This window comes from Pteropus medius, unplaced genomic scaffold (genome assembly GCF_902729225.1).
Source record: "Pteropus medius unplaced genomic scaffold, Ma_sr-lr_union100, whole genome shotgun sequence".
Lineage (NCBI taxonomy): Eukaryota > Metazoa > Chordata > Mammalia > Chiroptera > Pteropodidae > Pteropus > Pteropus medius.
In genome coordinates, this window is record NW_024347790.1 from 6,127,275 (window position 1) to 6,142,129 (window position 14,855).

The following is a 14,855-nucleotide window of genomic DNA, read 5'->3' on the forward strand; positions in this document are numbered from 1 at the left end:
AAGCCTCTAAGAGCTCTCCAAGTCAAAAAGAAAATTAAAACAACATGAAAGATGTTTTCGACTGCAAGGTCACAAGAAAGGGGCCTTTTAGAAAGTATGAGACAGATCTTGAGTGTCAAAGTAACATAATTTTGTCAGCTATACGAGGCATAAATAGAAGGAATCTTAAGTAAAGAACCTAGTTAAGAGTTAAAATAACTGAAAAAAATATTGAAATATATATAGTATTGCATTAACTTAATGAAGCACTCTGAGGGTAATAGTTATAAATATTTAGAGGAATGAGTAATTGCTTCAGTCTGGGAGTGGTCAGTAATACTAGATAATCTTCCAACATCCTTTTAAGTCTCACTGCTAGCCTCTGGAAGAATACTAAGGATGAAAGAGAATTCCAGTGAATAAAGGTGAGAGGTAACCCTGCATTTATTATTCTTTACGTTCTCAAAGAATTTCAGACAAAATGGATATGTCAGCTCCATAATTGAGTCCAGGTCTATATATACTAGGAGAGTGAGATGTGTGATCAAGACATCTATTCTATTCAGGTCCAGACAGCAAGTGACAGGGGCATTACATTCTGTTCCCTGACTGCCGGCCAGTCACAGAACTCATTACAGAATTCAGAAGTCTCGGGGTCTTATCTACGAAGGTGTGTGTTGGAGGTGTTCGCAGTTCTTATAAACTCATTTTCATTTGTGTGCTTGGTAAATTGATTCAGGGAACCATTTGGAAGAATCTATTATAGAAATCTTAGGTTATTTTACCATTGAAGAAATGTCACCACACTCAAGTCTTTGATAAGACCCAGAGATTTATTACTTAATTCTTTAAAAAATTAAATAACCATATATTTTTATTGCTATCATTACAAGATTGTGTTTGGCCCTTTACAGATATATGAATAATTCTGGCTCTGACTTTGGGGGAGGTTCTCATGTTTATCCATGTTAAAGATGAGGTTTAAACTGGTGTTTAAACATGTTAAAGATGAGGTTTAAACTGGTGATAGACCAGGGGGAAATTCATTGCTTTGCTCTCTCAAGATCCAGCCTAAATGGAAGCCCACCTACGAAATGTTCTGTTTTCTTCTGAGTCCTATAGCACTTTGCATATTCTCCTGTTGAATCACACCTACTTCACTGTAATTGGTTTGTAGGAAGAAGTGTCAAACTCTCCAGTTAGACAGTGAACACATTGAGATACAGGATGGTTTTATTCCCCATTGTACCTCCGTGCCCAGCACTGTGTCTAGGAAATAGGACGCATTCAGTTACTGTTGAACGAATACTCTTGAATGTGTCACTTCCAATTATTTGATTAAATTAGACAGATTTAGCCCTCTCACTTCTTGACCACACATCTGCCTACAGTTAGTACAGAAATGGGAGCCGCGGAGCTGGGAATGGGCTAGCTGAGGCTGGCCAGTGGTGGGGGCTGCCGTGGATGGCAATGAACCCACTCCATGAAGTTACACTGGAGCCAGGAAGATCCGGGGTGATAGTTTCTGGGCCACACATCCGTGCTTGATTTTATAGTTTCCTGTCTAACCTTCTGAGTTTCCAAATTTTTCATAGGTACCATCTTTTACTTTTATGATTGAGCACGGACCAGAAACTTGTTCATTTTCATATAAAATAAAATCATGTTTCTAAGGAACAAGACTTATATTATGGCAACCATTGTGAAGCTCTGCCTGCTTTTCTCATACCTTTTCTTCTGTCTTAAACTTTGGTAGGTACCATAACCAAAATAAGGAGGCAACATCTCAAGGTGACTATTTTGAGTGGGTTACACTCATTCATTATGTTTCAATTAGAAAAATGGCTATAATATTTTATAATCGTATAGTCTGGAAAACAATTTGAAGAAATCGTCCTAATACATTTGAAGCAGTAAAAGAGCAATGCAAAACAATATTTAAAGTTCTAAACTGAGTGGTGATGGCAGTCGTTGTTAAAGAAGTTGAAATTTCAGGACAAATCCTAGGAGATTTATGATTTCCTCCCTTGGCGCTTTGTGGCATCTCTAGAGGTGTCTGAATGGGAATAAAAACCTCCTGGACAAGCTTCCTCAGACTTGGTTCTAAACAGGGAAGTATCACCTGGGTTTTTTTCTTCAGCATTCAACTATTAAACTTATGATATAAAAAAGGAGGGGTTGGGAGGGAATTACATAACTTCCTTGTTATCTAGGAAGACCACCATTTTGGTTCTTTGTCTAAATCAGGGGTGACACCCTTACCTGGGCTAGGTATAGTTTTAGGATGGACATTGCATCTGTAAGTCATAGAGAACCAAAGCAGTCCTCCACACTTCCCTTTATTCTTTACCCAAGGAAATGCTATACGACACGCAAATATTACACAGACTGCATCTCAGGCCATAGTCAAAGGTGTTTTCATTCCAAAAGTCTCATCAGTAAAACTTTTGAGCTGGCATAGCTTGCTCGTCTTGGAGAGCAAACACATTGGGTGCTGTTCACATCCCTTAGCCAAAAGGTGGGAGCACAAACAGGTGATTACCAAAAGGGAGACCCCTTTTATTACTTCTCTGGGACTGAAATGTCAGGTATGGGTAATATTCAATCATAATTACATTGTTTCAAAGGGCAGAACCTCTGTATTCATGAATAGCAACATAATCCCAGATGGAAAAATGTTCTGCCAAAATTGCTATTTGCAATTTTGCAAAATAGCCATATATAGATATAACTCCATATAATTATATTCTAAGAGCTCAAAGAACCCTCTTGTAAGAGTCATGATTCGCTATTTGTTTCCACTGAAAAAGGGGGAAAAAAAACCATAGATGAAGGGTATTGGGAAGATTCAAGTTTCTTAAAGGGAATTTTACTGAGGGTTCTTTGAGCTCCTAGAACGGAGACAGATTTTAAAGGCATGTAAGTAGCAACTTACATTATGTGGCCATTTTTAGTTTCTACATTCTTAGCCTTTCTTATAGTTCTGTGATTTTCACACCATCACCATCAACCTGTATGCATAAAGTTAGCTATTCTCATAAATACAGCATCATTTCCTTCAGGTAGAAGTCCACTAACTCATGACTGTTGTATCATTCTTTTCAACTTAAAATCTTCCCTTTTTTTGAAATTGACGAATTTCCTCTTACCTCTCTTTTTCGATGTTATTCTCACAATAGATGCAAGGACAAATTGATTCATAATAATCCAAATCCTATCAAAAAGGCAAAGAATACTTCCAAAATTTTATTCCATGCACCATAAAACAAAGCAAGCGGGGCAAATGAGTATATTGTGGACTGAGAAGGTGGAAAAAAGTTTTATGATAGAAGTAAGTTGTGAGATAAGCCACATTCGAAGAATTGGGATAAATGGTAAGATCAGTGATTAAGAACAAAATTATTCCTCAAACCTTTTTATAACATAACTTCTATGTGAGAGACCAGCTACCCGACTCTGCATTAGATCCAAATATATGTTTCCTATTCCACACTGGCCTTTGAAAAATAGCGATGAACATAAATAATACTGACTTTGTGGGAGAAGAGAAAACATGTTGCATTTGTTAAACCTGCCATCTTAATTACCTATAAACACATGCAACTACCAAAAGATTTTCATCTTGCGTGCTAATCTGCTAAACATTAACGCACTCTACGCTTGCTGTAGTATGACTTTATGATGTTATATATTAGCTGTGTGTTTATCCCAGTGCTTACAAACAGCAGGCTTATTCTAGTTTACAATTTCACTTTTAGCCGTTCTGAGCATATTAATTTTAAAGTGGTTCTTACTCACCTATGAAAGAGTTATTGACTAGTGCCCAATGTCGTTGTAGAAAATCTTTTTTGTAAATTCCCAGTTGCCGACCGAGATCAGATTTTAAACACTATTTAGCTTTCCTGCTCATGCTCTCAAGTTCCCAAGAGCACGGGGTTCCAGTAAGTGGGCTCTCTCACAGTGCAGTTTAGTTCTATCCTCTGCTTAGAATACTCTTTCTCTATTGGCATTCGAGTCTGGCGGTGCTAATGCATTTAAATATATCTTCCAAAGGTGAAAAAAATCTGTTATTTTATAATGACTGTGTTCTAATTCTTCTACAAGGGATACTGTAAGTATATAGATACTACTGCTACTTTTAAAAAAAGACTCAAACTCATTGAATTATTTGTGTGATACAGTTACAAGTATAGATTTACAGGAGCTATGTCAGCACAAAAACTAAAGAGGAAAAAGTGATCAGTTATTCAGTGAAATCCAGCTATGTGGTTGGCTAAAAAAAATCTTCAGTCTCTAAACCTTTCCATAGCTCCTTACCTATTCAACGCTTACCAGTTATTTACCTACTATTTCTAATCTCATATGAGCCACACGAATTTTTTAAAATTTTTATGTAAAGTCGATTATGGAATTATTATTATTATTCCATAATAAACCATAAATGTATTATGAAATTATTATTAATTCCATAATAAACCATATTACCACTTTTCGTGCCAGTTTTTGAAGAATTTAGCCACTAAGTTGGTTTCCAAGAAACATTTGCTGAAAAGTGAGATAACCTCTGAATCACATGTAAATCAAGCTGGTAAATCCACACTGAAAACATTTAGAAATGAAATAGTTTCTTCATAAAGAGCTTGAGATGTAAATAGAACAAGAAAGCTCTGTATGCTTGTGCTCACACTATCAATGATTTTGCATTACCTCATATGATATATCTTTTTGGGGGGGGCGGCGGGAGGTGATGTGCCTGGAAAATTTTTGTAATGGGGACGTAAAGAACATTTTCTTCCCTACTAAACTTTTTCTTCATGCTATCTGAGAGAGGGAGAGTTGCAGAAAGAATCATGGAACAGAACTATAAATCTGAGAAGATCGTCTAACACAAGCACCTAGAGATGAGGAAACAGACCCAGAAAAGCAGTAGTATAATCTACATGGCAGCTTGAGAAAGGACCAAGAAATTCACTGGGACATTAAAAAAACTTGTAGAAGCTTGTTGCCTTTTATGCAGGTAAATCTGAACCTGGGCTGAAGGTGAAAGGAAGGAAGGAAGGAAGGAAGGAAGAAAGGAAGGAAGGAAGGAAGGAAGGAAGGAAGGAAGGAAGGAAGGAAGGAAGGAAGGAAGGAAGAAGGAAGGAGGGAGGGGAGGAGGAGGGAGGAGGGAGGGAGGAGGGAAGGAGAGAGGAAGAGAGAGAGAGAGAGAGAAAGAGAGAGAGAATGAGAAAGGAAAGAAAGGTTGACAGAAAAGTTTCTATTTCAAAGATATTAATGGACCAGAAGAATCCTGCTATCTTTCAAGTTAAAATTAAAAAGAAAACCAAAAAATCAAGAAAAGAGAAAAAAATTTAAGGATGACCATAGTTATGAACCATAGAAGCTATCTAATTATATGCCAGAATTATTTACTTTCCTAATTCACTTTAAATTAGAATATCAATTAAGTCCCTATTACTCATATAATATTTGTTAGGGAAAACTATTTTGTCACACACACAAACACACAAACACACGTACCAATTAAGAACTTGAGAGAAGAGGTAAAGAGGAAAAGGCTTGAGGAGAGAGCTCAGCCTGGCAGTTTAAAATGATTTTTCCTTTTGATCGTGTAATACTCTATCCTCTGGAAGCAGCGGAAATACAGGAAACAGGAGGGAAATAAACCCCTCTTAGGGAGCTTGATTTGCAAAATTGTCATAAAATGGTGTTGCCCACAGCTCTTCGTATATAAATCGTTATTATACATTGTCTTTAATTGTGACGTGTGTACAAATCTTATCTCTGAACAAGTTCAAGTTTCATAAGCATTAGGGCGATATCCCTTACCACCTGTAAAGCTCCGTTTATATTTAACACGATCTTAATGACATGATAGCTACTTAATAAATATTAGATTAAAGTGACTTGATTCAAAGCAATTTGTTACTGATAAATAAAAATAGTTTTGGAAAGATGGACTTTTAACTTAGAAAAAAATCTCTCTATTATATACCATTCTCTCTATAGAGAGATTTTCTCTCCCTCACTCCCCGTTCTTCCCCAGCCCCTAGTCTCAGTGCTATGGCAGTAACTTCATTTCTACAATTCATTGATTGAGAAAATTTTATGCATATGTTCAGAAAAACCCTTACCGAGACACAATTGTCACCACACACCCCTTCTCTTTCTCGCCACGGTCTGATGTGAAGTACCCACACTGGAAAGTGTTGGAATAATTTGAGGAGCATATTCTAAGGATAGATCAATAAAAGATAGTAAATTAAGATTTCCAAGGGATCGTTGAACTATGTCGGGGAACTATTTGGAGACTTGTAGAGCAGGCGAGCAGCGTATGAGATGAGGGGATAAATTACTACAGAAAAATAAAAGGGCAGTAGAAGAAACTGGTCTGGGCTTTGCAGACAGCCTCCCGGGGCTACAAGGAGAACTAGCCACACACCGTCAGGTGTGTGCACATGTTTGTCGGGGTTTTCTGTGTCTCCCCATGCACCCCTGCATATTTTTATCTTCCCCGAATATTTCTTCTTATTCACAGTAGCAATCACTCTCTTATCTCTATTTAAATATTATATATCCATTATACAAAAACTCACACCTCACATAGCTATTTGGAAAAAAATGACACTTGTCTGAAATTTCATCACCTTGATCTGGATTAATAACCACTAGAGTCATGTGTTCTTTGACCTGTTGAATTTGCTCTTTTTTGAATTATTTATTCATGACTTTTGCCCATTTTTCTTGTTTGTTTGTTTGGTTTTTTTTTGGTGGTTGTTTTTGTTTTCCTTATTAGATTGTAAACACTCTTTGCACGGTACTAATATCAACTGTTTTTGTCAACTGCTTTGCAAATATTTGAGTAATTTTACTATATTCAAAGATTCTATTTTTGTAGTATTGATAGATTTTGTGTGTTTGGTAATTTTCCATAGAAAAGCTTTTATATTTATAGAGTTTAACGCATCTGTTCTTTCTTTTGTAGCTTCTGGGTATTCTGTTGCAGGAAGACGTGCTTTCTGGAACACTATGGGGCTGGAGGTACCTGATCATTATAATACTTGCTGTAAGAACTAGAGGAATTCAAAGTTTGTCAGGTGTCCAGATGCATTAATATCTGTTGTTCCTGAATGGTGATGTAAACCTATATCTAAAATGACAAAGACTTCACAAAACCTAGGCTATCTCTCTATTGGCAAGATCCCACCTCCACTGAATGTGTGTCACCAGCCATTGCACGCAGCACGCATGCTCCAGGAAAAAAAGAGGGAAAAACAGCACAAAGGCGAGCCAAGTGCAATTGTTCTGGAAACACACCCCGTTTCTGCTCTTTTGTGTGTGGGTGTGTGTTTATGTCTAACTAGATCAGAACCTATCTGCCTACCAGCATCCTCTCCACTTGGATGTCTCATAGGCATCTCAAACTTAAAATGCTCCAAAGCAAACTCTTGGTTTCCACATCTCCCTAAACTTGTCCCTTTCTTCCAACCTTCTTTATCTCAATAAAGTTTTCTTTATTTTGTTCCTCAGGTCAAAAAAGCCTGAAGCCACCCTTGATTCCTTTATCTCACACCTCTCAGCCAGACCGTTGGCAACACTTGTCGGCCCTTCTATCCAGACAGAGTCCACATCTTGCCATGTCTCACCCTGCCATAGCCACCGCCCTAGTGGTGAAAATGGCTGTCGTTCTTAAAGAACTATTTTCCTTTATATTCCTTTGCTTTTAACTGTCATGAAATAGCACCTTCTTACACACACACACCAATACTTATAGCATGTTTGAAATAATCAGAGACGATCTTCTCAAAATTATGTTCTTTTCCACAATTATGAGCTATTTCTAAGACACTGGTAGAAGATAAATCACGCACCCCATAAGGCAATATCATTTTGCTTTCAAATGCTTTTAATTTGAGGTGTCTATGTAGAAAATGTGTGAAAATAGTTATTCATTTAAACATGGCTTTTCCCTAGAAATAATAAGAATATATCATTTGGTGTGAATTTGTAGATCATTTATTTAGGTTTGTACATCATTTATTGATCCTTGGACTTTTGAGATAGTAAAGAAGGAACATTTAGATGACATTTATCTTTCTCTATACATGTAGAGCATTATATATGTGATATATTACATATAATATGTATAACGTATATGTAAAAACATATTCATATGTATGTGATATATGTAAAAATATATTATTTTGCCTACCACTCTGGTTACATCTACTGGCTTTATCAATGACCATAAACAATGAAACAATCTGAAATAACTGGATCTCATGAAATATCTTTTAGGTGTATTATTTAAGGCAGCTATTATTTCTACGTATATAATATTTCTTATGGACCACATGTTTTTTGGTTAACCCGTTAAAACCATTTCTCCCCTTTTTATTTCTGTGTTATAACGAAGTAGCAATCAAGAAGAGACATACTTGATTGATAACTAAGAAGTTACCTAACAAGAAAAAAATATACCCAGAGGCTCACTGCAGTGCTATCATCAAGGTCTAGAATGGGGGCCTGGCCCAGGAGACCCCTTAAAATAACGCATCAGATGAAGAACTTCTGAGGACCCTGAACTTCGGTGAGCTTATATAAAAGGGCTCTAGTGAGTCACGATTAACCAGGAAAATATCTTACAATAAGGCACTGTGATTTCCAAGCACACTGTTTTCATTATTTTATGAAGTAAAAAACACTTCTCTAAACACTCTGAATGTAATTATTCTCTTTCATTTATTCGAATGGTAAATGACACTATCTAAAACTCATAAAATGAAAATAGCAGCCCCTTCCTTTCCTGTACATTTCTATCTAAATGAAATCTACCCTACCTCGGGGCCTGTGTTCAGTGTGATATTTTTGTTCAGGCTCGGTGTATAGCCAACACTGTGGGCTTCCACACGATGATTCTTAAAGCATTTATTCATTTTTTTCTATTTCAATTCTGTTTTAAAAACTTAGAAATATATTTTCTAGAAGGAAAAAGGAAGAATCTCAAAGATTTTTTTATTCGTGCTTTTCGCTTAGCATTTGATTTTTTATAAGCCTCGAAAGAGTGTGTTTTCCTATTGAAAATCTCACACTTCTATGAGTCTTCGCAGTAACAGTAAACAGAGATAGAATGTACCAAGTAACCTAGCAACCATCCAAATTCCATCTGCATTCCTGGCCTGTGCTCTGGTTTTACAGGAAAGAACCATTCAGTCCAGGAATAGACAAGTAAGAGAGCTGAAACCTCTGTGGCAGAGCTGGAGAATTAGCAGCGAGCGAAGCGTTATGCAACACCAGGGTTTTGATTTTTACAGTTGCCTGTTTTTTTTTTTTGTTTTTTGTTTTTTTGGTTTTTTTTTAATGCCAGTAAGAGGACCAAAATTTTAATTCAAGTAACTGGAGGAAAAGAGTTGCCATTTCCTGAAGGATGAGCACGTTTACGGAGGAGAGGGAAATAAAAGTTCAGATTCCGACATTTTCATTTTGAAACACCTTAACAGGTGTCTCCTCAGGGAGGAAGATTGTGGTTGGCAGCTGGTTATCAGGCAAGGAGAGGAGCGAAGTGGCCGAGGAGAGGTCAAATGAGCTCTAAGGTGTGCCAATGTTTCGAGGTCTAATGAGGATGCCCTGGCTAAGGAGGCTGAAAAGAGATCCATGACAGGCAGGAACATGCTAGAACCCAAGGGAATTAAGTGTGAAAAGCAGAGTGATCAACTGCGCCAAGTTCTGCTAATTGGGAGGCAAGATGACAACAAACAATTGTTGGCTCTGGCAACTTGGAAGTCACTGGGGATGGGGACAGGAATTGCTTCCGAGCAGTGGTAGAGACAAAAGCCGGATGGGCGTGCATTCGGGGAGACCAGAAGTGGAGGCCATCTCTTCCGGGGCTTCCTGTCAGGGTGAGCCCTGGGTAACATAACGGAGCCCCTCAATCCTGCACTGCCTTTAACTTTGTGCTTTGGGGCAAAACATTTAAAATGAAAATGCTAAATTATATGATCTTTATCGTCCACTAGAATCTACTTTTCTACTCTAGAATCCTTCCTTAATTTAAATATGCTTTCCAAATTTGACTTTATTTTCTTAAATATTTTTTTATATTTAAATCTGCCTTCTCTTTCTCTCTCCCTCCCTCCCTCTCTCTCTTTCTCTCCTCCGCCCTCCCCCCATCTCTCTCAGTCTCTCTCTGAGTAGCCAAGAAGAAGAGGAAAACTACCATATAACCATTAGTAAGCCAATTAGGATATATGAGCTAATATCAGTAAGAAGTTACATGAAAACTGGAAAATTCTTAAATTTTTGAAATGAGAAACCATCACACAATTTCTAGTCAGGCCATTCTCTATAATATTGTTAGACTACATAGCCATCCTTGCATTTAACGTTATTTAGCATTGCTATCTTTCTTTCCCTTGTTTTTTTTCTTTCCATATATAGAGGAAGATAACCTTTTTTTTTTTAATCAAACACATGCCTACTTATAGGATTGCTTTAATGTCATCTACTGAATAACTCTATATTCATAAAGTGCTTTGAGCTCCTCAGGAAATATGTTTAAAATGAATAAACAAATAACTGGCTATTTCTTTTATTGATTCCAAGATCAAGTGACATTTTTTATCTGATTGAAGAATAAATATTAAATATAGATAATCTCAAATAATTAAGACATCCTTCAGTGCTAGTTTTTATGTCCTTCTTTCACTGATAAAATCCATGGGAACTCTTTGTAGGACCTTAATTTTTAAAACCAAGCCAAAATATAGATCTAAGGTAGATTCTTTCTCCGTTGGATCCCTCAGCCATTCCTTGAGGAGCAGGGAGGTTGGGAAGGAGTCTGTCCCTTGGCTTGTCCTTGCCTCATAGCAGCTGCCATCCCAGCTGCAAACAATGGCTCCCAAGGCTGGAATCCTAGCAACCATCTAGCAAGAGGAGCTCCTGGAGGAGCTGAGCCAAAAGCCTGGATGATGGGCTAGAACTTATTTCCCATCAGCCTCAGAGCTTAGGAGCCAGATACGCAAACTCGTGGCCACCTGAGCGTACCATTTGGTTCTCCTTCAAACCAATGGTCTATAACATGTGTTCGCCCTTCATTTAGGAAAAATACAGACCATCCTTTCTCCTTAACTGCCCCTGGCAATTTAGCTATGGTCACAAACTTAACACCCCACAAGCAAAATAAAAACCCTGGAATTGTGGCCCCATTATATTTTGAGAATAATGGGCACCTACTGTGACTTAAACGTGTTTATTTAGAGTAATAAAGAAATTATTAGTTCCCTTTTTTAAAAATTAGTAGGCTTTATTTTTTTAGGGTTTAGGCTTATCAAACTGAGCAGAATGTACAGTTAATTTCCATATACCCCCTTTCTCTCTCCTGCCTCCCACAGATTCTCCTATCGTTATCATCTTGCATTGGTATGCAACACTTGTTATAACTGATGAACTAATATTAATACATTGTGATTAACTAAGGTCCATAGTTTATATTAGGGTTCGCTCTTTGTATTGTGCATTATATGGGTTTTAACAAATGCATACTGTCAAGTATCCGTCATGACAGTACTGTACAGAGTGGTTTTGCTATCCTAAAAATTAATGTCCATACCTTTTCCTTTTGAAGTAGTTTATCCAAGTATTTCTTACAAAAGGTATCCATCTCATCCCCTTTTCAGTGATGTTTCATTACCTGGAAGATGTTTTAACATCCCTTCCAGAGGGCCAACTGCCTGTCTGGTCATCATAATCAGACGCTCGCTATGGGGATGGTAAAATTGTTCATTTCTGTTTCAATCTTCCTGAGATAGGATTGCAAAAATTATGGCTAGCAAGGGAGACGGTGACTAAATATATCTAGTGTTCATACCTGATGTCAGACAGGGGCAAAAATGATGAAGTACAAAACTCAGTGGAGAGTTCTCGGCCTGCTAAATTTGCATAAACACGGAACAGAAGACAGGAAAGGAGGTGATGCCAGCATTAAAGCAAGGTCAAGTTGCACATCAAATGCTGGTTTCTTTATACTAAGTTCTCTCAAAGAAGAGTGGGTTTTCATCCCGAAGCAAGTTAAAGTTTCCTGTCTTTGGAGAGAGACTTAAATGCAAATCATCTCCTATGATTGTATGCAGGACATGAGTTGGCTTGTTATAAGGCATGTAGGTCTAAAGATAATGGGAGGGCAGGTCTTCTGTACTCAGAGTACACAAGAGTTACCCAAATTACTCAAGCCTGGGGTGGAACTCTGTGTCTCACGTTTTGAGCATCCCGTGCTTATAGAAAAAAGGAAAAAAGCGTGAGCTGAAATATTGGTGTTGGGAAAGATCAATACAACTCAAGCTTTTCGGATCAATGGAAAATTAACAGCATAAAGGAGAGACAATGCAGCGACGTGGAAAGATGACATTTAGACCCAGAGCTAAATTCCAACCTAACCCCAGTCACTTAGTAGCTCTGTGACCTTGCTGAGCTTACTAAACCTTAGGGCCTCCACATTTCTCCATTTATAAAATGAAGAAAATTATTTTTGCAATTAAGTTTGACCAGCATTATAGAGGACTTGATTCCCAGTAGGTTAGGACAAAAATTTGAACCACTATTTCCTTTCCTATAACATAGCCTGTTAAGTAAGTTTATATAGTTTTTTAATTGAAATCCTTTTCTTTCTCTAGAAAAGCTTCATCACTGAATTATCTATTTCAGAGCACAGTATGCTTTGCGTTGGCTGATTGTTCATTGTAATTTAATGAAAAATGTCTCCACCTTTTTAATTTGATTGAATTATTCTATTACTATGAATAGACAGTCTGCAGAGGAATAACCATTCGTCTGCCATTAGCAGAAATGAGTTTCACCTCACAAACTTAAATTATCTGTTGGACTTCTTTTCAAGTATAGTCTTTTTTTTGAAAAAAAAATGATGATCCCACAAGTACAGTAACTTTTTCTAAGCCAACATGACAGTGGATTTAAAATATAGATGATTATCCTTTCAGAGAAAGAAAAAGCAAGTAGCACAGTCCTGTTTCAGCCAGCTTGTCTTTCTATAGGAAAGTGGCTGGGAGCATAACCTTATACAAAGGCAGTGCTGAAGGGAAATGTAATACATAGCAATGAGTCTTCCCAGGATACAGATAAGCATGGACAAAATCTACTTAGAGTACATTTTTTTACTGTTAGTTTTTCAGCCCCTTTATCCTAATGGGAGTTGTTCTGAACTTTAATTTCCCACATATACAATGAAATTTAGAAAGATCAGAAGACCCAAGAGAAGCTTCAGAAAAAAAACCAAAACTGTTTCTTCTTTAGCAGCAAATGTTTTATGTAAAATAAGACACTTAAGAGGAGAACATTTATGATGTATCAGTCAATTTGTTCAAAGACAGAACATTAATTTTTAATAATTTTTCTGACTTCAATCAAAGCATACTTTAACATTATTTTAAACTCTGTTTTAATTTAGCTATTATAGTATTGTCATTAATTTGTTATTTTAAATCAAGCACTTTCCTGTATGTGGACAAACTATCTGCAAATTAGCCCATCACCAGAGTCTGTCTGCAGTTATATATAGTCAATCAACTATTTAGAATTTTTCTCATGGTCACCTTTGTTTTTCTAACTTTAATAGAGCTTAACCAAAAACTATTAATAAGAGAAATGTGAGGATTGAAGATCTAATACAACTAAATGAGAGACATCACAACCAAGCCCCTGGACAAATGCTTACACTTCCTTATTTCAGTTGTGGTGTCTGATCAGTGTGGTGACTGAGGGACAGAGAAAGACTGGCACTAGGTATGAGGAAGAAAGACATTTATAAGACTCTTACTTAAGGCTAGAGAAGATATTCCTTTTGTTTCTCAGCTCTTGTTAGAATTTCAACCCTTGCTCCAATTTTAGCACTTGAAAATAGATATTGCATCATTCGCTTAAGAATAAATCATAATTGAGCACCTATTACATGCCAAGACCATTGAAGGCACTGAGAATACAGCAGTGAACCCAAAGGAAAAGGTCTCTGTCCTCAGGAGGCTTCCACTCTAACAGAACCTGGAGAAAAAAATCAACACATAAACATAAAACCTATTTCAGAGAATGGCAAGTTCTTAGCAGACAGATGAAGAAGGGAAGGGCATAAAGTGAAGGAATGTGCTCTTTGAGGTACGGTGGCAGAGAACACTGTTTGAGGAGGAGATCTTTGCAAGAAGCAAATGAATGAAGTGAAGAAATGAGTTATGTGCATATCTGAGGGAAGAGCATACCGGGCAGAAGGAACAGCAAGGACCAAGATGCTGAGGTAGGAACATGCTTGGGCTATCCTTTGAGCCTCTGAAAGGCCAGTGTAGCTTAGCCAAAGTGAAGAAGGGGAAATAGTTATGATCCATGGTAAAGAGTTCTGATTTTACCTTAAGATGGAAAGCCTTGGGATTCAAGCTGACAGTGACTTGCTCTGATTTCAAGTTGAAAAATAAGTGTTTTTGCTGACATGTGGAGAATAAACCAGTGGGGAGCCAGAGAGAAGGTAGGAAAAAAGTTGGAGGCTTTTGCAATAGTCCAGAAAATATTGGTGGAATTCAAAGCCACGTGACTATCTGTGGTCACCCAGGAAGAGAGTCATCAGCCTGAAGAATTAGCCTTACGGAGAGAAGACTTTTTTTTTTTTTCTGTGTCCCCAATGCAAAGGCCTTTAAAGGAACATTCTCAGAGAAATGACTACAGCTTTAGAAATCTGTAGTCACCAGGAGGATGCATGTCTGTAAACGGCAGTCATTCTTCAGAGGGGAAATGGGGCTGATCATGTAATAACTAAAGTTCTTCTCATTGTCTAAGTATGTAGAGTAGTGGTGACTGGTCTGGATGGCGTGGTTGGAATCCTG

The 14,855-nt window shown here is 37.4% G+C and overlaps 1 long non-coding RNA gene across 1 annotated transcript in view; it reads right to left on the bottom strand.

The window, feature by feature from the left end:
- The window catches only part of LOC120614710 (uncharacterized), a 30,913-nt gene extending 16,423 nt beyond the window's left edge, over positions 1–14,490 (bottom strand). The window contains exon 1 of the long non-coding RNA XR_005656054.1: positions 14,385–14,490. This is a non-coding gene — a long non-coding RNA (uncharacterized LOC120614710). The remainder of the gene's footprint in view (positions 1–14,384) is intronic.
- Between the last annotated feature and the right edge of the window lie 365 nt (positions 14,491–14,855).